Below are 21,740 nucleotides of genomic sequence, written 5' to 3'. Positions count from 1 at the left end.
AGTCCTGGCCACGCTTTTGGGACACGTTTTGAGGGTGTACCTGTCTACACTGACACTAAAACAAGCGATATGGATTATCAAATAGAGTCTATCTGTGATAAGCTGCACACAGAGAACATGCATGTGTGTGTTTTTTTCCTTCTGTTCTCAGGGTTGAAGAAGAGATTGCTCGTCAAGCAAGGCCTAGCATGGCAAAGGAGTGCATGCCTGCCCACAAGTGGGAGGTGTTGGGAACTACAGTTAACTTTGCTTAATGCACTGGTGCCTGTGAAAAATGTGCCAAATACAAGAGTATAAGGTAGAAGCAAATGGAGAAATGTGTTCTACTCTAATGAATATGAGTTATTTTATAAGGGGAAGCTCATTCAGTGTCAAACTGCCATTGTGAGTTTAAATGCTCTAGCCTATATTTTAATATTTTACACGCTCGATTAGGCCTGATATGTGAGAGATGTGCAGAGAAATGTCTCTTTTTAAGAAAAAAAAACCTGCATTGGCTTCAACGTTGCAGAATGACAACAAATCTCCATTGATTTCCAACCAAAGAGGACAGTGACCAAAACCGGTAATTGAAAAAATACACTATAATTACACGTGTTCATGGACAAATAACCACTCGATTCGTTTGTTGTTGTTGTTGTTGTTGTTTTACATTTTGCAGCCACTAAGGTTTGATTGTGTATAAACAAGTTTTCTGTACCCTGAACGTCTCCCTGCGACTGTGAAGTACGCCGCTGACGTAAACTGTCGGTGAGGGGAAAAAAGTGACGCTGACACACACACACACAAGCCGGAGCCGAGAAGGGGGAATTGCGTTTTGTTTCTTTTTCTTTAATTTGTGTCCTTTTGTTCTTTGGCGTTTTGTTGTTATTTCGCGGCATTGCAGTGACGGATCCGACTGCCTCGTTCTTCTGCGCTTTGCTGTCTATCATTAGCGTTCATGCCGCTCTCCCCTCACGCGGCGCTATTTTGACAGTCGGGGTCGCAGTGAACCAACTCAAGCTAGCAGCACCATTATATTAGCATTGGTAAGTCATTCGGAAGGCTAGCAAATCGTACCAGCTAGCACCTCCTATTTTGAGACCCGACAGTGCTGGTAGAGCTTTGTAAGGAGGTTCGCTTTGATATAAACGTGTGGCTTTTTGTTGGGTAACCAGTTGTAATATCAGTGCATGTTTTTGTGTACGCTGGGCAGCTAGCTTTCACTGAAAAGAAAAGGCTAGCTAGCGGGCTAACATTAGCTAGGTGGCTAGGTGCTGTAGGTGGCTAATTATACTCGCTGGAGGAAGCAAGCTAATACCGTGAGCTAGCTATTGTTAGCGTGTGGGCAAGCTAATATTCTCAGTGAACTGCACAGCCACGACTCTGACCATACTGCCATCTGTTCTCTACAGACACAACTTGAAGGATTCTCCACACGGACTCAAGACATACGATCAGCAAAACTGTAAGCTCCCCCGCGAAGATGACTTGAGATAACTTATAATCGATTATCCACTGTCTTTAGTCAGATATGTAACGTAGCGTGAAGCACCATCTTTAAAGTCCGCGTTCTCCATGCCAAACACGAGATGGCCATGTTAACATTTTATGCTTCTCATCGTAGCTGAAACTCTGTGGCTGTACGTGAGACTATAGTGATTGTGAATTAAGTGATTAGTTATTTGAATGAATCAGAATGGAGAAGCTAGGAGTCGTTTGTAGCTGTGCTTTGCAGTCATGCTAAAAGCAAACATTGGATGGTGACAACAAGGTGTTATTTATTCCAGCACTCCCTGACGGGTGTATTTTCGTGCATCCACTGATGGTTTCAAACCAGAAAACAAGATGTAACAACAAATTAATCTGAAGTTGCAAATTCATAGTTTGCATTGACAATTAAGTGGCAATTTGACTGCCAGGCAGAATTCAAGTAAGCTGATTGAAAAAGCTGCACACCGTTATACTGCAGTACTAAGTGTTGTTCTTTGGATTATAGCTTTAAAGTTTATATTTTGTTTAATGCATTGCTATGTTTGCTTGCTTTCAGTCAGTGTCAGGCCATAGCTCACTGAGAGGAAATTCTCCATTAAATTCACAGAGATGAATCAGAATTGAGCTTGTCACTGGTTTGTGTTCCAGACAGTATAGCACGCTGTTGAGGAGGATTCATGAAGAAATGGGGTTTGTTAAGAAATACTTGACAAATGGCCATTGTGCTCTGTTTCTTGGGTTTCGCTCCACTTTCTGACACTCATTCTGAAAATAGATAGCAAGACTGTTGTGACAAACTGGTTGGGATCACAGCACAGACTGTCAGAGCTGTGATTCCAACATCTGCTCTGGGAAAACGGCATGTGTGTCTGAAAACAAAAATTCTCACATCAGTTTGCTTTGGCCAGTCATGTGGTGATGAGAACTGGAAAGTGACGGGCAGGGACTGCCAACATAGTCATGTTTGATGTTGAGATTGTCATGAAAATATCACAATTAGTCCCTTCCTTTATGGATTGAGTAAAATAAACGACAGCTTAAGGAGATACCCCTGTAGAACAACATCAATGTTTATGGTTGAAAGCATGGATAGACTCACTGCTCCTTTTTTGCATCATTGCAGGTTTTTCCTCTAAATTTGTGCATTGGGAAACATGTCTTTCCATGGCAACACTGAGTTGAGTTGCTGGTGAAAGGATAGTAACATTGAGAAAAGGTTTATCCATAGTAAGATCTGGTGGAGGTGAGTCATTGAATCAACAGTCTACTGTTGCTAAGGCCACCAAAGAGAAAGATGGAGGATCTTGCCTTCTTGCAAAGTATTTCCCCCCTTACACCCAGCCAGCTGCAGATCTTTATGCATTACAAGGCCTTTGACATTACTTGGCAAATTGTGAAGCATCATTAAATTGTTTTGCTGGTTAATAACAGTGAGAAACTCATGTTTTTGTTTGACAAAGTAGCAAGACCTAATATGTTTGTCTATTTTTCCTTGCAGGATGCATGCCTTTAAATGCATCTTTTTTTTTTATACACCAGTAGGACATTTAGTAGTGATTTTGTGTGTCGGAGGTAACCTCTTTGCTTTTACTGCATTCATTTTCATATTATCAAATAATTACAAAAGCCAAGTTGGTCAGTGTAAGTGTTTTTAATGTTGTACTTCATGCACTGATTTTAAAACAGGCGGCTATTATTCAGTCAGATGTGATATCTGTTTATTTGTCAGCCAGGTATCCATATCTGCTTCTGTCTCTGAATCTCTGTTTGCAGCAGCATAAGTAGAAGAGTGGCTTTTTCTAGAGAGATTTGAAGAGCTATTTATAGATCTCTGCCAGAGCACCAAGCGTGGTGCTGTTGCTGCTGCTGCTTCTATCTGTCTCTTCTCTTAACCACTCCTGCTTCTGTTTCTCTCGCTCTCTCTCCATCGTTATATGTGCCCTCTTCTTTTCCTGTTCTTTTTGTTTTCGGAGCTCCTTTTCTTGCGATGCCTTCCCCTTTTAGTGTCAGTCTTCTTTTTCAACATCGGTTCTTTATTGGTAGCCTTCATGTAAATTATTGATTAAAGCAAAATGGAGGTGACTGGTGTGGCCGTAATCCTGATCTCTGATTGGGTATATTAGCCTGACTGACTTCAGTGCCATTGCTGCATAGTTCAAAACTGTTTTTGAGGTGTTTTTTTGCAGATAAATTGAATGAGTATCCAATGGCTTGCCTTGGTGTATGTGTAGCTTTATTTATTAAAAGATTGGACCCATAGGGAGCGTCACTTAATCCATGTAGAATAAGTTAGCAGGAAGCTGGTTATGTTCATGTTAAGTTGTTTTCAGTAACAGTCTGTTTTGTCCTGTTCCTGGTGTATCTTGATAGATTTTCCTCAGCTGTTTGTTGCATGCAGAAGCTGCAACACCTCTTTAGGTGATTGTGTTAACGGTGTTGTTGGCTCCTGATCTTTGCTGAGCTCCTCCCCTTTCCCTTTCCGTCTATCTAAGCCACACTTTTGCTGTCCTGGAAAAGAAGCTACCTGGCTGCTCAGTGTGCAGAAGAAGTGGCTGTACTTGTTTTGGCGCATTAGGTGGCATTAGTGCATGCCATCCCCTTTATCCCAGTCATGCGGTCAACCTGAGACGGACCTTTTTCCAAGCCCATGCTAAGGATTGCAGAGTCATTGGTTGATTTTGTGTCTTAAGTAGCTAAGTAAGGTTAGAAAACCAATTCTGTGCTAAGCATCTGTCTTTTGTCTCTGCCGGCTTATTTTGTTCAGGGTCCACATATCTCAACTGTTGTGTGGACACAGTGCTAACCACTCGGCTATAAAACTACCTTTATATTGATTGTGTGAAAGTTAAAGTGAAATCCACTATATATTCAAAAACATAATAAACAGAGACTGTTGATATGAACTTGGGCTAATACGTAAACAGAAAAACTCTGTCTAAAAGCAGGAGGAGAGCATTGCCCTATCCATCTTCAAGAGTCAAATCCAAGCTTTACTCCATGTAATATGAATGAAACACTGCCATTGTGGGAAAACTCAGAGCACCTAAGGTGGTGTTATAGGGATGTAGGCCTGTTGTCTGTCCTGGATTGTAGTAGTTAAGAGCAGTGTAGCCTGTTGGAAATAAGCATTGAAAGATTGTCATGCGTCGATATCCTGTATTGGTATTTGGCCCCAGCAACTGAAAATAGTGTTTTGAGAAAACAAGATTAGAGAAGAACCTCAGTGTAACAGTGAACTGCATAATTGGTTAAAGTTTTTCTGCATTTTGATAGTCAGATCCATCAACTAGCAGTCATACCAGAGATATAATGGATTTAAAACGGGGAATAAACACAAGATGGTAAACGTGAAAAATGACTGAGACTTGGTGCAAATGAGCAGCTTATGTGTTTTACAATTAGGACTTGATATCAAGTTTGAGAAATGAACTTAAGTCACCATAGTCACTCTTCAAAGTGAGTTCTGACTTAAATTGATAACCACTATGCTTCCTTCTGCCTTAATGATTATGCACACAATTGGTGCTACAGGACTGCAGCTGTACAATCACCTGAAAAAACAAAGCGCTAGTGTACGCTAGCCTTGACCAATTTCAGTGCTAGAAAATAGGACAGTGTTTTTTCTGTTCCAGTTTGTCCACCTACAGTAAGGGGCACCTTGAAAATAACTGGTCCAGCTGTTTTGATGCAGGCTGTAAATGGTGGACTTCACACATATACCTATGTATCCCATGTGTCTGGCCCGAATAGCAATTTCTGGGCTCCAGATATTTGGGTCTGATTAATGACAACTCTCCAAATATTCGGTTCGGTTCATAACGTCTGACGGGGTGATGACGACCGAATACATGAGTTGAATACCGATCGTGCGACATCATCTGACGGCGGTGGGGGAATTTGAATATTCGGATCTCAAAATAAATATTCCGATACCACCATCTCGACCGAATATTCGGGTCCAGCCCTAGAAGCCTAATTATCACCACTGATATGGTTATTTTGCAAACATTTCCCACTAGTTATCCCAAAGTGGGCTGTTGGCATAGTTTATTGGTCAGTTCAGTGACAGTTACAGCCAAAATGTTCACAACTGTTGATTGAAATATCAAAGACTAGCCTGTTCCCTGCTGCTTAAATCTAATTTTAAACTGGAATACCGCCTAAATTGGCCACACATTTGCTTGTTTATTTTTTCCCAATAGAACCTGGCCACATGCTGTCAACTCAACAACTTAACCATGTATCAGACTGATTCCCACCTTCCCTGCCCTTATGTAAAGTTCCCTGCTGATGTTTCCTTTGATGCTGAACTTTTGACTGCCTCTTTTCCACTGCATCTTTCAGCTGCTGCTTGCAGTTAGGGGGCTGCAGGGAGACCATAATAATATGCAAATATGTTGTCTTGTGGGATTAAGGTTTTTCCTTGATAATGAGGTGGTTTCAATACTCCTCACCACTATCGTCCTTTCAGAATCCCCTCTTTATATTACTTCTTTCTGACCATTGCAGCAGTGCTCCGTTTCACCAGCAGCTGTCAGTACATTTAAGCTCTTTCTGTTTGTCAAGATACAGGCTACGGAGAATGACTTCAGATATTTCCATAAAATGGAGAGTGATGAATGGCGACTAGCATGTGACTGGACTGTGTCCTCTGTCTGCCCACAGATGTAGGCAGTGTTGTTTTTGCAAGTAAGTACCAAACCTTAAATTGTAGCTGTGAAAGGATACATCTATTTATTGGAAGCTCTCGCTGTAGAGCCCTGCTGCTGTATCAAGTGACATACTAGCAGATCCAAGCAGCCCTTTTAGACAGCTGGGCTTCTTGTGTGCCCTGGTTTGGCTGTCATTGCAATTATATTGTTTCACAGAAGCAGAGAGCAAACAAGATATGTAAGAGGGAGAGCGAGAGAATCCACACGAAAGGGAGGGCTGGAGCAGAAGGGAGCGGTGCAAACTGTGCGCATGATAGCATAAGAGTGGAAGGAAGAGAGGGAGCCAGCTAGCAAGCGAGGTTTTCGGTTTCTCTGTTGTGCCTGTGCTTCATTCAGAAAAAGAAAGGGGGCAGTCAAAATAGAGTTTTCTGACCATTTTCATGAAACCCATTAAGAAAACGGTGCTGGTAGTACCTACAGACAGGAACACAGCAAGCATGAAGACGAAGAAAGTAGAGTGAGCTGAGGAGTGAGAGACCTAAACACTCCCGAAACTCCGCTATTTACATGCTGCAGGAAATGGATTTCATTCATTTGTACTACTTAGCAAGATAAAACAAATGCCAGCGTTGTCTTGATCCAGAGCTGCCTCTCCTGCTGCTTCCCCTGCAATAATGTGCTTTTATCTGTGAGACACCTGATCCGACTTGGCTGGAGATCCACAGAGCTGATCTCGAAATACAGTAAGGATGCGCTGTGAGTATGTATGCGTCTGTGTGTCTTTGTCAGTGGGTGTTAATAATTGGAAGGTGAGATGTAGGTTCTTCAGCTTTAGATTTGACTTAAAATGCAGTCCTTGTCTCTGTTATAATTACCTCTTATCGTGGCACATTTCATGATTGCTCTTTGTGAAGTTCCTGCAGCGATCTTTTTAATTATGCCTCAGTAACCGTGCAAAGATCTTATAGTAGATTTTACTGGAAGATTGTTTCATATACTGTGCAGACTTATATAAGTGGAACTTGTTTTTTTTTTTTTATCAGTGTGCCAGAACTGTAAAGACAATCCTGACTGTACTTTGCATAGATGGATTTCACACATTACAGACTGTAAGATGCTATAATGTGTGCTGGTTCTTGTGCCTTGTGGTCAGTTTATGTTGGTATATGTATGTATGGGTGTACACAAAATGTGTTTAGTGAAGCAAATGCTGAGGTAATGAGGAATTCCCTTCCACCGTCCCTGTGTGGGAGGAGGGACGGTGGAGGTGGCCTGGTGGGGTGGAGAGTCACTGAGAAGTAGGCGTACCTCTGCAACACTGTCATATCGAGAGAGGGAGGGAGGGGTGCAGGGGAAAAGGACAACCTATGGGCTTACATAAGGCAATTGAAAAGTTCTGTATTGAGAAACCCTGGAGTTTATCCTCACTGACCCTCTTTACTGGAGGCTGCAGAATCGGGTTGCGATTATGACGTTTATGAATGCACCAGAAATGATAAAACTCTTTTTCCTATCTAAATGTGTTTTGTATTTATACCTGCATGTCTGCGTTTTTCCCCCTTTATGTGTTGAACACGGTGTGCGGGAACAGAGAGAATAGAGGAGGTGAGAGAGAGAGGCAACACAAGCATGAGAGAAAGCACAACAGCAGAGCCCTCTTGAATAAAAATCTGTTGCTATAAATAGCAAGCCATCCTCATGGCCCGAGCACTGTTTCAGGTTTAGAAGACCTGGCTTTCCCCTCTCTTCACTGTTTTCAAGGTTCTAGCAAATCAAACTCACAGTCCTCCTCATCACTTCTTCCTTATATTCTCTTCTTTTTTGTACACTTGGCCCAGATCTGTCTTGTGCTGGATATGGTCTGTTTATATAATATCTGCTTCTTTGTGTACGTGTGCGCATCTCTTTCAGCATTGTAATAAATCAACATGAATCAGTGTCCTAAGTGCTGCGCCATAATTCAAGTAGCATGATTTTCATAAAATGACAATGATCCCATGATTCTACCCTTTTGTCTAACAGAAATACAGAAGACAGAAAGCCACCACTGTAACCCCAAAATAGATAGAAGCTGCCCATTTGGTGTCAGATTTCTAGAGCTACTGCAGTTTTCTTCCTGTTGTCTGTTTGTCAACTTATTAACCCCTTCCTTGAGCAAGAAAAGACGGGTACAGCTGAAGTGAATGAAGCGAACTGCTTAGCTTAGCCTAGACTGTCATCATGAAGTCGACCCCTTCACATTACGAAACTGTGTGTGCATCTTCTTCTGTGACTATGACCAGTACTTTTGTTTGTTTGTGACAGTGGAGTTCAGCTCCCCAGGTAGTTGGTGCTCCTATAGCCTCACTCCTGCATACTAATTGCCAATGCGTGGGAAAAAGACTGAGGATGTGAGAGAGGAAGCATGAGAGGGAGAGGAGGGAAGGAAAAAAAATCAATAGCAAACCTCGAAGAAACTGCTGCTGTAATTGCCTAAGTCAAAAGGTTTACACTTTCTCACCTGGATATTTTTCCTAAAAAGCACGTTATGCTTTTTTTGTTTATTTGTGTAGATAAACCCATAAGAACCCAGACCCATTTTTCCTTAAAGGACTTAATGAGTTAAGGTCAGACATAAAGCTTTACAAGGAATAGACTGGGGCACTCAAAGTGCTTGTTACACTGGTGTCATTGTGGGTTCTTATGGGTTAAAGGATGATGAAATTAGTGACTGAATTTGTGAAAGACAAAAAATGGCATTCAAAGTTATCTGACTAATGAAGCCTCACTTTATATCCTTTTTGTCCCTTCTTCTAGATTCTCATACCTCCATGTTTCTCTACGTTTGAACTTTCTGCTGCCTTGTATTCCATTGGCATTTTTTATGGTTGTAATGCATAATATTGCATGCATCATTTTGTTAATGTAATTTTATCATTCAGTTGCCTCAGACTTGGAAGACTGTGGTGCAAACGGATGTATTTTGCAAGCTAGTTGCATGTGGCTGTTGAACTGTGAATTACATTTTTTTAAAATGGTCAAATAAAGAGAAAAGTTGCATCCGAGTCTGCTTTTGGGCTGGTGTGATAAAGGCAAATTTGACTGGCCCAGTATTTTGCTTAATGTAGGCTCAGATGAGACTGGTTAGGAGGCATACTCAGTTGATGAGGTTTCTAGAGAGATGGAAGGAGCAACCGAGAGAAAGCAGAAGGTGTCAGTAAGAGGCCACTGAGTCCAATAGATTGCCTTTGCAAACGTGCTATATTTAGCAGAACAGGTTTAGGAGTGGTTTTTTTCTGGCCGAATTAGAAGGTGGTGATAATGCATAGGGAATTTGAGGGATAGAGAAGCAAGAAAAACTTGAAGAAGGTGGGGACAAATAAATGACTCTCCTTAGACAGGCAGAAATATTGGGAGTGGTTGGCTTTTACAGGTAAACAGATGGCATCGCACAGCACAACACTGACCTGCCACCATTGTCAGGTCAGCTACGTGATCTAGTGAGTCGCTGCCATGTGCAGTTTCTCTAATTAACGCTACCTCCTAATCAGTGCAGTGTTTCCAGTATCATACTCACTCTCTCTCTCATGCATGAAATATCTATGAATTTAACAATGGGAGCAAATTTTAAATGCAAGGAGCCAACATCTCCCTAATTAAAGATGTGTAACATTAGCATTTTCATGAAGGATTGGTGGAGATATATGGACTTGGGTAGGTGTCTTTTGAATAGGAGTTTGCTGTTATGTGTCATTTTCCAAACATGTAAAGTAGGAGGTTAGTGACTAGATTAGGATCTGCATAACTGTATTCAAATATAGTATATTAGCCTTGCTTAGTTGAGCTTACATGTCTGTCAAAGAATCTGAACAGTGTGCATGTTATTTTGTGCCTATAGCTTGTCCAGCCAACAGTAGGCCTGTCATCATCACCCCATTTTTCTATTTTAGCACGGTGTCATCATTCTTGGAACATTGCAGTTGTCCAATGCCTGTTGTAGTGCTAATGCATAAAGGACAGGCCATGTTTTATCTGTATGACCTGCCTTACTGTTATGGTTGCTGTCATTTCTGCTTGTAGTGCCATTTTAGTGATGGATACTAGAGATCTCATCTGGTGTGTAATAATGAGATCATGTTTGGGATTTGCATCTGGTTTTTAGACCCTGGCCTGTGGAACTGTTGCCAGTGGGGTTTGGTGTTTAGCTGTTCAGGTACCAGGGGAACGAAGGAAGGAGGTGAAACTCTGAAAATGATTTGAAATAGATTTCTTGGTGGTATGCTCACACTGAGCTGAGTGTTAATTAACTGGATATTTACAGGATGGAGTCCTGAATGACTGGTAATGTTGTCTTCCTGCTGGCTATTCGGGAGTGCACAAGTCACATTGTAAGAGCTCACCCTTTGCACTGGCCCAACGGAGACGGTCTGGCAGGTTGATTGGCTAGATGCCTGGCAGCACTCAAGCCTCCATCGTTGTTGTGGCATGGCAGCCTTGAAAGCCAGCTGTCATTAAGTGTGGTTGTTGCAAATAGAGGTGTTTGTGTAGATCTTGGAGAACATTGACTGCCATCTGGACACATCCAGTTATTGGTAATTTTTTAACCTATTCAGCCAAGAGGCTGGTGTTCTGACCCCAAAATAGCACTGTGTTAAAAAATAACACAAGGAGCTTTTTGGGGTGGGTGTGCTGCTACAGACACCACTGAAAACCTGACATCTAGGAAGTTCAGTTTGGATCTTTCCGATGCCAAAACACTGCACAGCACTTTATAATACTGTGATCTATCTGGGATATATGTCACTGTCCAACAAAATGGATACTGACTAATGGATGACATTGCATTGCTTTGATGAAGAAGCCAGATGCAGCTACCTGGCATATAACTGACCAAGGGATCTTGCAAAACAGTTGTCGTTTTTTTTTAAAACTATAGCAGCAGTGGGATGGCTCACTTAACTTTTACTAACTTTAACTTAACTTTTATCATTGAATTAGACACTTGATTGAAAATATTGTGCACACTTGGGCTGAATGACTTGGGGAAAATATCGAGCAATATATAATATGTTTTTACTATCTACAAATATTCCAGATTTTGATGAGTCCATTAGCATCAAACTTAAGTCATTTTTGCTTAGATTTCACAAGATTTTATCCCCCTTTTTCTTATCTCTTCCCACTTCAGTTTGTCACCAAGTATTTACACTTGGGCAGAGATCAGCTCATGAGCAAAGGAATGCTAGATTTGATGCCACTTAACATCAACAGACAAACTGTACCTAAAAAAAATAATGTCATGTTAGAGCAGATGTGGAGGTTATCATGAGCTGGGTTGCCTCCCCAAATTAAAAGTTTTGATTTTAGACTTTTATTCAAGAAGTGCAGATATTGTGTGCAGGGAAGCATTCAATCCACTGACCCAGCCATCTAAAGTTGTTCCTCAAATCCTCTTCAGTTGTCGTGTGATTTCCTTTAGTTTTTTCTTTTTAGTTGGCCATCCATCACACTTGGCTATTCCACAGCATGTGCGTCAGTCATGGCAACTGATTGAGCCTGTATTGATCTCAAGACTACAGTTATGAAGAGTGGGCAGTTTGCAACTGTGTCCTAGTGTGGTTAATCATTTTGGCAACTGAGCTTTGAACTTTACATTTCTGCTACAACAGCATGCTTATGAGTTTTGCGTAATTTTTCCAGTTTCATGATCTATTTCGATCAGGCCAGAAATGATAGCGGACTTAAAATATTGATATGCTTTTTATGCGTTTGATATTGCCTTATCATGTTTGCGTAGCTGTTTAAGCCAAAGAACAGGAAAATGTTTGTTCCACTAACTTGTTTTTAGTAATTAACACTAATGACTATGCTGAGTTGTCTTTGTGTTTATTGTCATATCAGGAACAAGTGGGAGGAAGTTGCTACTGCTAAACTGCTTTAGGACGTGTGTTTTGCTTTTGCTTTATTTGTGGGAAATTGATTTATTTTGCGGTTAAAAGGACATATTCCAAGTTTTCGTGCAATATGCAATGTGCTCGCTTATCTTCCTCTACACTTGTTTTGCACTTTCCTTTGTTTATTAATAAAATTGTGGTTAATATAATTGGGATACCAGCAACATTTTTTAAGGGTTTAAGCTTTTTCTTAACAGTTTTCGGTGAGACATTTGTGGTTCCTTTCTAAAATTTTGTTTCTGATGTATGGAAAGACTGGACTTGCCATATTTTTTTCTCAGTTGATAAGTGAAAAGTATACCAGAGAACAAAGGTGTATTTAGGGTCTGTCTGAACTGCATTTTGGTCAGCTGGAAACCCTACCAACCACGCATGGACAGCAACACGTATGCAAAATTTTCTAGGGCTGCAACTAATGATGAATCAGTGAATCATCTGAGCACGATACGTCATCAAAAGCAGAAGTGAGCACGCAGTGCAACAGAAATCACCGTCCGAGCGGAGCACAGAACACGGACTCATCAATTCATCGTTAGTTGCAGCCCTACAATTTTCCAAAACCCACAATCCAACATTCGCACCGGCTTGATGCTGTCATTGGCCAGCTGTGCGTAGGTAAACAAGGCACTGTACCCCTCTTTCTAGATCTTTTTCATTTGTTTCTCAACTAGTTGTGGCACTCCTCAGGTGTTCACTCCAATGCAACACTATCAGTGTCTCCTGGGAGTGATTGCCTGAAAATGTGCACCATGATCTCAGAGACAAATGTGGGAGGAAAAAGTAAAAAAAATCTAATTTCTCCAAGGTTTTTGAGCTGTCAACTTGTGACAAATTCCCGACCAATGACTTTATCCGCACTCTAGTCAGGTGTGGTTTTACAGGACAATGATCAGATAGCATGACCAATGAACAGACACTCCTTTTACCAGAGACTACCAAAGTCCACCCTAAAATTCCAGTTTAAATAGAATGACACAATGGCCCAGACGACAAGAGAAAGTCAAGAACTGGCTGTAGACACACTGGCATGCCTTATAGGGCTGTAGCCAGGGACTTAAATGTTCACAACGCCACTGTTTGTTGGCTAAGAAATCGTTAAAGACAGCATGGTACAGCAGACAATCTGCCACATGATGCTCCCGATCGATGTGTGTATGAATGTGGAATTATGCAATCCTGTCCTCCAAAATGCCCATCAGCTTTGCCAAGCCCTTCAGGAAGAGTGGGACAACATTTCAGCATCAACATCATAAAATGCAGACATTATTTGACTTATTATCTGACTGACTATTTCTGGTATATGACCCCACTCTTGTTCTGCCCATCATCATTTACAGTATAGTGTGTATTTGGTTGTTTCATGTCGTCCGTTCTGTTGTAGAGATGCCGTGTGATGGAACAACATATTTCAGCTATGTTCGAAAGTATTAATATTGCATGCTGAGTTTATATTTTTATTCAGTGCATTCCCTTTGCTGCACGTAGTTGCCACCTGTTGGCAAAAATGGCATGTACCTCTTTGGCATGCTGAATTGAAACGGAGTGGAAACAATATCCAACAGTCTATTATCTGGTACTGTGTCTGTGAGGATCTGAGATGTACAACGCTTGAATCTCACACTGAACCCGAGGAATTTCACTATAGATCTGAATTATGTGTCTTAATTTAATTTACTCAAGCTAAATTATATTGCTTTAGTCTGTCTAAAAGTTTTGTAAAAGGATTTTTAATTATGGCAAACAACAGGACTTTAGTAGAATATTTGGCAGTATGGATAAATGTAATGCTGAAAAATTCTCACTTGTTTTAATATTTATCTTTGTCATTATGGGAACAGTGTTGTCTTCCCTATGTTTATTCAACTTAAGATAAATCTGCCTGCAAGGGCTGTGAACCCAACGATTTTCGTCTGTGTGCTTTAGGATGTCAGACTGTTTCTGTGAGACAGGATGCATTGTTTGCATTTTCCATTGATTAAAGTGACAGTAGTTGAGCAGCAGTTTGTCACCATTAGCTTTTAGTACATTTTTATTGAATAACTCAATGTCTTCAACCTGTAGAACTAGCTTAGTCTGGTACAGAAGGGTCTGTACATAACAATAATACCCTCTAATCGATGCAGACTTCTCATTGTGCATATGGACGTCTGTGTTTAAAGGGCAGTGTCTATCTGCTGGGGCCTGCTTACTTATTCTGGAGGCCTGTTCTTGTGTCTGCGAGCTCAATCTGTTTAGTTCAAGGTTCGGCTCCACCAGACCTCATAGTTAGTCACTGCTCTCATCAGGATGGAGTGGAACAGAACTGTCTGCAGTCAGACAGTGTGTGAGGGAAGTCATAGCCAATCTGCACATTTAAATAACTGTGTGTGTGTGTGTGTGAATGACTCAGATTCTGATGATTTTGTAAGCCCCATTAAGTCTGTGTGTACATCTGCAAGCCTTGTTTGGTCGTGTGTGTGTTTGTGTTTGTTGTGTCTGTGCGATGGAGCTCCAGCTATAAGTAACCCATGATGCTGCTGTGTATTTTGTATGCGTGTTTATGCGTCTGTGCTGTTTTATTTGTCTTTATGCGAATTCCCAATGGTAAATACATTGGGTCTTGTAATTGGGGAAAGGAAGGGGGTCGTGTGAGAGAAAAGGAGAGAAAAATATGGGGGTGTTGAGGGATATGGCTGCTTTTCTCTTGGTGACAGAGCCTGTTGCCATGGAGCTGGTCCTCCCATTGGTGGAAGCCTGGTCCAATCGCTAAACAGTGCAGATTGTTTCATCATTGAGAAGTTTTTCCTGTCTTCCTGTCTCACTAGCCACCCCTTGCTCCTCTATCTTTCTCTCTCCTTTTTTCCTCCCTATCTCTCTCACACCCTCTTCCACACTGCTTCTCACACCAAAAGAAGCTGATAAATTACATAAGGTATAATGAGTGCCGGAGCTGCCACCCAGTTTCATTTTGACACAGTTATTTGTTTAAATTAGCAGCTCAAGTGTAGCATTCAGAATCGTTGTCATATCTCCTTAAGGTAATTGACGGGAGAACACTTGAGTATACACAATATTTTCTTATTTTACACCTAAGAAATAACATTATTTTGAATTATGTTTCTGATTGTCCAGAAGGTTTTACAATTGTGAGATGTTTACTTTATGGACAGGCAGACTTCTTTGTTGCTGATGTTTCACTATTGCTGTTAAAATGCTAGTGTGTCTAAATCCTTAGCGGGCAATAGACATTTGGAGAGTTTGTGGCGAGTCAGGTCATTCAAAGTGAGGGAACTGCCTCAGCTCTGAAGCATGACAAGCTTTTAACAGAGCACTGTTTAATTAAAAATGTTTTTCATCTGAGCAGGTTTGTCCTAAATTTTGAGTGAATGTAGAATTCTTTTGAACTTTTCCTTCCCAAAGCTCAAGGATTAATATAAGTTAGTCTGCTATAATCTAAGGCACAAATGAGAAAGTAATTTGTGAGTTGAGTACTTCCACTGAAAGTTATTCATGTGGAGTTTGAATTATACTGAGCATTGAGTGTGTTATGTAGACCCTCCAGAAAAACGCGATTATGCGATTGCATGAATTCTCGCATTAATCCCCAAAATGCCGCTGATTATGCAGGGGTCAGTTATTTCCCAAAAGGTCGCATAATCCCCGCAAAACAGCGCATAATTCCCGCAAGAATCTCACATTTCCACGAAAAAAAGAGAAATATGCGGGTCCCGCTTGATTTCACAATTTCCGCCAAACTATAACCAATATAAATGGAGTTGAGTGAGTTTTTATGCGACGCCCGGCCTGACGTCATCAGTTCGTGCATTCACACACACACTGGAAGCACGAGCTGATGCGGAGCGCGGCGCCAGTGTTGCCAATTTAGCGACTTTCTCGCTAAATCTAGCGACTTTCCAAAGCGTCCTAGCGACTTTTTTTTTTGTCAAAATCGACTAGCCACAAATCTAGCGACTTTTTCTGCCGTTTTGGAGACTGACAGGAAAACTCGGATTATTCTGCAGATACTGTTTTCAACGAGCAGCAGATGCTGCTGTGAGCTTCTCCCCCTCCCAAAGCACAGGCTGTCAGTCCAGTAACCCTGCAGCAGTCCCAGTGTATGATTAGAGGACACATCCCTCCGCGGCCAGACGGCAGGTGAATCGTGCATATTTTTTTTCCATATTTCACAACTATTCGCATACTTTCCAACTTTCTGCAATTTCCCCGCATAAAATGGCATAAAAACCCTGCATATTTATTCGCATAATCAAGGATTTTAGCCCGTATAATCAAGGATTTTGCCCGCGTTTTTCTGGAGGGTCTAGTTATGGTAATGCACTATTAAAAATATTTTTGCCATTGCCCCTTTTGCATGGTGCAATTGTGAATTTTGCTGTACTGCTGTTTATTTATGGTCTCCTTAAACCCATGTTTTTGATATACATGCCAGTAAAAAGATGTCTTACAGGCCCAGCAGGCTCCAAAACGTTGCATTTTTTTTTTTTTTTTTTGATGGGCTGTTATGTAAAACTGTAGCTGCAAAAAAAACCAAACTATTTTTAGTTCTCATAGTACTTGTTTATTCTGAAAGTTACCTTCCACACAACATAGTCCTGATAAGGTGGTAATGTAATGTGTATTTGAACACCGGAATCAGACAAATATATTTCCGTATCTTCAACATCACCATTGAGGTGTTTTCGGTTGTGATTCATTTTTTCTCTCCAGTTGTTCCTCAGAAGTGCTTTCTTTTGTAATGGTTGTTCACACATTAGATTTGTTTCTGCCTCCACTTGTCTGTGCACAGTTTATCACATCTTTAAACGTGTCATTTGTCAGTTTTTTTCTACATAAAGCATTATCTGGTGCCTACCCAAAAAACTAGCACAATAGGAAAATCACCAGCGCTAAAATGATTTTTGAAGAATTATGAATTAAAATAGCCATTCAGTAGAATTTGGGTTTCATCTGCTGAAGTATTGTGAATATTTTTCTATTTATGAAATGGTCAAAAATGCCATGAAAATGCATAGATTTATATAAACTAGGATGCCACAGTGATTGCAACTTTGTCTTTACTGCAAGTTAAGGATGAGAAGGAGTGCTTGGTTAGATGCAGTGGATCACCCTGATGATGCAAATAGGGCATTATTGTCACATGAGACTGAAATTGTATCTGGAAAACTTCTTCTTACCTTAAAGCAGAGCAAGTGAGTGTAAATAAACACTCTACCCAGTTAATATCGTACATATTTTTGTTAATGTGTTGCTAAACCAGATCCTTGGTATCTCATTGGTTCATAATTGAGAGCTTACTGAGATGCGCCAATACCTGTTGTTACAGGAAATGCATTATTTCAAAGTAAAGATGCTATTTCAACATGTTATTGCCACAAAAAAAAAAAACTTTGTGCAGGTGATCAATATGAAATACAAGAGAGAAAGCTAATTAAATCATTTATACTGAGTTGCTTTTTTTTTCTTGCTTTTTCATTTTACACAATAAAGGGGGTTATGTACTTGTTTAATTTTGGCCCACATAGAATTCAATATTTCTCTCTGTCACCTACATTCCTGCACTCTTGCTTTCATCAATAATGCATCCAAGATCAGGATCCCCTCTCTCTCTCTCCGCTGGCATTCATTCATTATGCAGAGGAGAGACTGTCGTTCACTTGGCCAACAGATTGTTCTCTCTATCACCCACTTTCTCCATCTGATTTATTCTGTCCGTCCTTCCTCTGTATGTGCCTTCACACACAGCATAAAGCGTTGCAGAGCTTCTAACTAGCGAGAGCAACCGAGAGAAAGAGCTGCTTAAAGGTAGGTAGGTAACTAGGCAGGGAGAGGAGGGAAGGAGGGAGAGAATGAGTCATAGCTCGTCCCACAGGACTGAGTGGGCTGGCTGAGTGGAGGAGGATGGCGTCAGCAGTAGGCCTGACAATTTAAGAAGACACATTAAAAGAGGAAGAAAAAGAGAGGGAGAGAAAGCTAACACTTCGCAGTGGGTGGATGGAGAGAGAGATATTGATGGGAGGGGTTGACGTGGAGGGGGCGGAAGGTAGGAAGGGGTATCCTCGTAGCACTGAAAGAGACGCGAGGAGGGGGAGGCGGGGAGAAGGACAGAAAGAGACATAGATGGAAGAAGAGAAACCCTGTCTTCCGCTGCGTTTGACCATTTATGTTTCCATCATCAGTGTTTTGTCCCTCCAGGATGTTATTTTGTCTGCGGATCTTTGATGCTGTCGTTATCTAAGTTCCTGGCTTCCGTTTTCTAAGCCATACAGTCACCCTGTTCCTTTGTTATATAACCAACACTCCAGAAAATTGTATTCTGGAGTATTGACCAGTGATGTATCTGTCTATATTATGTTTGTCAGTGAAGCGCAGTCTCTGCTTTAATGCAAATGTGCCAGGACTGTTCCTCTACAATCCATAGTGCTCTGCCAGCCCCCTTGTCCCCTCCCTGTGCGAGATTGTGCAACTGACGCAAAGGGGAATCCTCTCTGACACAGGAGAGCACTGCTGCGCACCCACTGCGAGTGCTGCTGATATATAATATGTGCAGGCACTGAGCTTGCACAAACTCTGCCATTAGTACGCACACATCAGCCTCCGCGCTGCGAAGACATAACCTTGCTGCCTTTTGCGAAATGGGTTCTCTCTGACGTCAAATGGGCGAGGTGCGCAGCAGAATACAGAGGAGCTGAATTGGGTCGAGCTGCCTGTGTATGTCTCTCCCACTGCCGTCTGTGGGTTTGTACGTGCTCGCTCACTCCTGTTTGCGGCGTTCCGTGCTTCCATTCACCTTCGTCTTTCATTCAGCCTCTGCTGAGAAAATGGAGAGGCATGTTTGCTACGCATGCTTACCCATTATGAAATCTGAAATGATGCAGTGAATGAAATAAATAATTGATCATAGTAGCAGCTCTTAATAATTACCCACACAGAATTGTAGCAATATACGGTGCTTATTCTCTGTTCACTTGCACTCTGGCTGCCATTCATGAAAACACACCGTGATGAGAGAGAACAGATGGCCTCTATAGATTCAGCTGTCCATTTGTGCTCCGTCTGTGCTATGGTTTTTACATTGTGATTTAAACAGTGAGAATTGATCAACTACTGTCTATTTTTATTATAAACTATGATGTAATCATTGAGATGCTATCTGGTGGATGGTAGTTACATGTTCTTCATGTATAGTTCTGTACATGTTGTGTGTAGTCTTATTGAGTGTATTAGCCAGGTAAATCTGGTGGGGGAGATGGGTTTGATGTGAGGAGATAGTGGGAATGGTATGGTCTAGAATGATTAGGTGACAGGTGTGAGTGTGAGTAAGGGAGAGGGTGTGTGAGAGGGGTCAGGCGTGTGCTCTGCTGAAAGGAATGCTGCCACATGTTCTCCATGTATTGTTTGTCGCCTCTTCATGATCTTTTATTGTAAGTTTTGATAGGATTAATTAAAACCCCAAAAAATATCAGAGCTCTGAAGAAAAAGAACTCCGGTCTGCTGTGGCTCTTTTACCATCACACTCCATACCTCAACACCACTTGGCATTTCCATCTGGTTTGTGAGGTTCCCAACATCTGAAACCTTACAAGGAAAAAGTTAGTTTAAAAAAAAAATCCAGTTGTACTAATGAGTTGGAGGAAAAACTGCGAATCCCTGTACTGAATGATCTGGAACCTACTTAGAGCACAGTTCTTATTTTTTTACAATTGTTGATTGATTATTAAGATTGCTTTGATCCACAATTGTTTAATTTTGTGTCAAAGGTAACATTTGCCCAAATGTCCCCTGTAATAAAAAAATAAATACTCAAACTGTGGATTCTGGCTCTCCATTTGATGTCTGTCACTTAGTCAGACATTAGTTGTCTGATAGGTTAATAAGTCAATAAGACTTGCCGCAGACAGTCTCTCTGGTCTTAGCAGCTGCCATGCGGTAGAATTCCTCTCATTTCTCCGGCTTGCCCTGCGGCTAACTATTGCTGAGACCCTGACCCGGCTCGACCCGGGGCTGCTAAATTTGACAGTGAGCTCAAACCTGTGGGAAATTTTTAGTCCAGCTCACCTCCTGTCTGAACCATATGCATTCTGTCTGCCTTAAGACAAACACACACTTAAACACACAGTGTTGTCCAGGCAGACAGCTCTCTCTGTGTCTTTCACTCACACGGCTCAGTCGGAGCTCCCCTCCATGATCAGTTTTTGATGAGGTAACCTGACCCAGTGGGCAGGGCAGTGTACGGCCTGTGTCTCAGCTGGTTGCCTGTCATCAGGAGGGCCTGTGTAAGGCTGCAAGGCAGGAAATGCACATGATGGAGTGCCCTGATGTTCGTTTCATATTTTCACGTTGTCAGATAGAATCATCTGCAAAGTTAAATTATTGTCCTAAGCACAGCTGAATTCATAGTGACACCTGAAGCTGTAAAATTGTGTCAGAGTTGAAAGAAAGTGTCTCATGTGGTTGTCAGTAATGCCATTCGATTGTTCAACTAGCTTGTGATAATTCCGAGTGGCATGCAGAAAGTGGGGATGTGTACAGAATTTTGAATGTTAGGAAGAAATTTAGAAAAGAAAAACTTCCAAAATAAGAAACTAGATATACATAGGACTGATTTCACATTGTGTAATAGTGAGACTAGTCTGAAAATTGCATCAGTTATCTTTTAAGCGTTTGATTAAAGCATCCGTATCCTGCTGTATTTCACCAGTGAGTCAGTTAATGGCTTTATTAGGCCAGCTTGATGGGAATAACTCTTTTGCCATGATGTAACTGACCCAAGTCCTGTGTGAATCAGCTACTCTGCTGCATATCTGCAGCCACATGTGATGATGCACACAGTTGCCAGAGAGATGTCAGCATCAGGCCTACCAGCACACTGACTGAACTGGGACACAGCAGGCAGAGAGCAGTGCTGCTGCTGGTATTGTAGTTGTTGAGTCTGCTTTGTGCAACTCGTATTATGACACAATGTAGTTAAATTTGTATGCCTGGTTAACCATTTGTAATACCACCATGTAAGAACAAGGATGCCAGCAACAATTATAGTAGTACATACTGTGGGTTAGTTACTACAGTACTATTGCAGCATCAGGCCTTACTACTGCTTTGACCTAATTACCATCAGCACTTCTTTCCAACAGCATTCAGAGCAATACTCATAGAAATAAATTCTGGAGGTGTAGTGGTGTGGTTTGGAAAGTTTTGTTCAGTGTGAAACTTCTGTTTGGTACACCCTGTGAGCCAAACGGTTAGTGTAAGAAGTCTATTTATGCCTGTGCACTTGAGATTCAAGAGTGAGTTCTACCCTGAACTTTTTGTCTGAGCAGTCTATCAGCTAAGTTGCCTGCTACTATGATTAACCTTGAAGGATCAGACGGTCATTAATCTTGTACGTTGATAATTATTAATCTTGTATGACGTAACTGGCCTTCCTGCATGGCTAGAACCTTCAGCTTCTCTTCTGGCGCTGTACACGTCAATCAACCACAATTAACATAGCTAACTGTGTGGCTCTTGTCTCAATAAACCTTTTTATTATTTATTTTATACTTGAGTTTTGAAGTGGTGCATGAATAAAATTTTTTTTTTTAAATGATACTGCAGCGTACACCGAGTCTGGAATTTTGTGTCACATCCCTAGCCAGTAATGTTTCCTCATCTGCGGTGCTTAGAGCTGTCCTTCATATTTTTT

General features: G+C 41.3%; 1 protein-coding gene across 10 annotated transcripts in view; it reads left to right on the top strand.

Annotated features, from left to right (window-relative positions):
- The first annotated feature begins 739 nt into the window (after positions 1-739).
- The window catches only part of LOC110957849 (R3H domain-containing protein 2), a 60,507-nt gene continuing 39,506 nt past the window's right edge, over positions 740-21,740 (top strand). For 5 of the 10 annotated variants that reach the window (XM_022204992.2, XM_022204673.2, XM_051948191.1 and 2 more), the window contains exons 1-2: positions 740-1,028; positions 1,395-1,447. The gene's annotated coding sequence lies outside the window, so the exon portion shown is untranslated. The other 5 variants (XM_051948186.1, XM_051948187.1, XM_051948189.1 and 2 more) reach the window with 5 other exon arrangements.

This window comes from Acanthochromis polyacanthus, chromosome 5 (genome assembly GCF_021347895.1).
Source record: "Acanthochromis polyacanthus isolate Apoly-LR-REF ecotype Palm Island chromosome 5, KAUST_Apoly_ChrSc, whole genome shotgun sequence".
In the NCBI taxonomy this organism is placed as follows: domain Eukaryota; kingdom Metazoa; phylum Chordata; class Actinopteri; family Pomacentridae; genus Acanthochromis; species Acanthochromis polyacanthus.
This window is presented reverse-complemented; position numbering and strand designations above follow the sequence as displayed.